We start from the raw sequence: 2708 nt of genomic DNA, 5'->3' as shown, positions 1-2708 counted from the left end.
TAAGTGAGATGAATCCAGGTCTTTACGGGGCCTTTTCTTCCAAGTGGCAGTGGTTACGCACGGGGCAATACAGTGGAAATCAAGACAGATGTGCTTCCTCTTTGTGCAGCAATTACTCACAGAGCCCTTTGATAAGTGAGACGAGGAAAGCTTTCAGAGACACGGACACACACATACACCCTCTGTATGGGCAGGAGGATTTAGGTGATCTGCTGCCAGTCTGTTTGTAGTAATACTTGTGTAAAATGCACATGTGCCTGTGGGTATTTACATGTATGCGTGTGTTTGTATGTATCAGCTTCTGACTGGTATAGTGCCAAGGTGACCAGAAAAGGCAACAGGCGTATTTTGAACAATTAAAAAAAAAAAAAAAAAAAAAAAAAAGGAAAATGGTGAAAATATAACCCTATGATTTAATGCTCCTCCAACTCTTAATTTACATGAGCCATCCTGTCACCCACAAATTGCCAGCAACTCAGCCTGCTGGCCCCAGCTGGGCACGAAAATTAATTGTTACGATTCGCTCTTTCAAATGAATAAAACCATCCCATTTTAGCTGACCATCCTCACAGTGGAATTCAGAAAGTTAATTCACGTTGGCTGGTGTTTTAGAAATATTTATAAAAGAAACAGGTTTTAAAAAGGGAAGAGGAAACAGTGTAAAGCAGGGAAATCAATACAGGCAAAGCAAGAAAAAGCTATCAGCTCGCCCTCATGAAAACTGCTTGCTCTCAGCAATTAGGGATCTCAGTTAACGAAGGCTGCAGACCTGATCCTTGCTGGTGAGCCTTGGAGCTGGTGGGGATGCCCAGGGGCAAGCGCTGAGCCCCGCAGCAGTGGCCGTGCTGCTGGGGCCACCTGCCGGTGCGGCTGCCGGAGGCGCTGGGTCCCTGGGGTCCCAGCCCAACCCTTCTGTTTTCCTAAATGTGGGGATTTTTGCAATTATCCAAATTCTCCACGTAAGAGGAGAACTATGTGTTCAAAGAACCCAGAGGGGAAAAAGCTGGCAGGGGAGCAGAACAAGCAGGTGGCAAGGGGAAACCTGGGGGTGAAGCCATGTGGCAGCAAAAGTGTGCCCGTGTGGTCACAGCTCTGCCTTACTCTTCTGTTACTCATCCCTCCTACGTTGTGACTCGGGCTAGGTACTGCAGACACACTCTGAGTTAGAGCTGCAGAAAATAACCCGTCCCTTGAGGGTGCTCATCTTCCTTTAGCCGGTCCCTCCCCAAAGCTGTGTCCCCGGACACATTTGGGGTGCAGGTAACGAGGCAGGGACTCGTGGCTTGTGTCTTCCTTGGTGCTTCTCCTGGCTCACTCCTGTAATTCTCTGGAAACAGACGGGCCACATCTCACAAATCCTGGAAGCGAGGGGCTGTAATCACAAATACACCTGGGAGGTGCAGCATATTTGGGAATGTCTAAAACACTCCTTGAGCTCTTTCTGGTCTTGGGGTCTTGCTGCAAGAAGAGGTGCTGCCACTGAATCTTTCTCTCTCCCTCAGTAACAGTTTGCTGGGAGGTACAGCAGTGCCCCCATCACCCTTGCTGCTCTCACATCACTGCTGACCTACTGATAATGGGAAATTTTTACCCAGCTTTTATTTTAACTATTTTTTCAAGCAGCTCTACTGGGAAGGGGAGCAGATGCTGAATGGAAGCCCGGGAATCACACTTGTAAGGAGTTTGTCTGTTCTGTGCTTGCAGATTTCAACCGCGCTGCCATTATGCTTGGGTGCTTTTCTTATTAAACAAGACAAGGCAAGCACAATCAACATGTCCTGTTTTGGTTGAATCAGCAAGGAGGAGTTCAGTGTTCACCCTCCACAAATAATCCCATTCTCCCAGGCAGCTGTCTTCTGCAAAATGAAAGTGCAGACATCTACAGTATTACCCAGTGCCTGTTTGCACGGAGTCTGCTGTTATCATGTTAATGAAGGGAGCTGAGATAATCACCTTAACACATAAATACATCTCGGATGCTGATTCACTTTCTCCTGTTTGAGTCCAATTTGCCAGGCTATTTCTTTTTTTTCCCCCACTGCAGGCTTGTTGTGTCTGGAAGGACAGCTATTTTTTTTTTCCCCACGAATCTTCAGACAAATCAAGAAGCCTCTTGTCTAGATGTGGTTATTCCTTCTCATTTCGCAGCCATACACAGCACCAAGTCCCTGATCTAAGGCTAGTCGAGCCAATTTTGTCTGATCTGCAGCCATAGAGGTCAGACAGATCCCACAGCCTCAGCTGACATCGTGTGGGTCACTTACGGATGAAGAGACACGCTGCTAGAGGATAATTTCTCTTATTCTGAGATGGGTGAGAGAAATCACCTTTCCCCCATGTTTTGTCAGACCCTGCCAGGTTGGTTACAACCAGAGAAGGAGCCTGCATGGTTGGGTATAATTCAAATTATGTGCTATAAAGCTCAGGCAGATAATGTCAGGGGACAGGATCTCCCTGCTGCACAAAAGGTGAGTCGGATATTGTGGCAGTCCTGCGATAACCCTCCCTCCATGTTTCCTTCAATCCCCAACCCCGAGAGTCAGGTTAAGAAGCATCTCACCTATTTACTTCTCAGTGAATTTCTTTTTCATATTTATGGGTGCTGAAAAAAAAATAAAATTAAAATTAAAATGTGTTGGATGTTCACAGGCTCAAAATGCAGAATATCAATCAGCCCCCAGAGCAATGCTTTTTCCACGTTCCCATAT

This window comes from Oxyura jamaicensis, chromosome 20 (genome assembly GCF_011077185.1).
Source record: "Oxyura jamaicensis isolate SHBP4307 breed ruddy duck chromosome 20, BPBGC_Ojam_1.0, whole genome shotgun sequence".
Classification (NCBI taxonomy): Eukaryota; Metazoa; Chordata; class Aves; order Anseriformes; family Anatidae; genus Oxyura; species Oxyura jamaicensis.
This window is presented reverse-complemented; position numbering follows the sequence as displayed.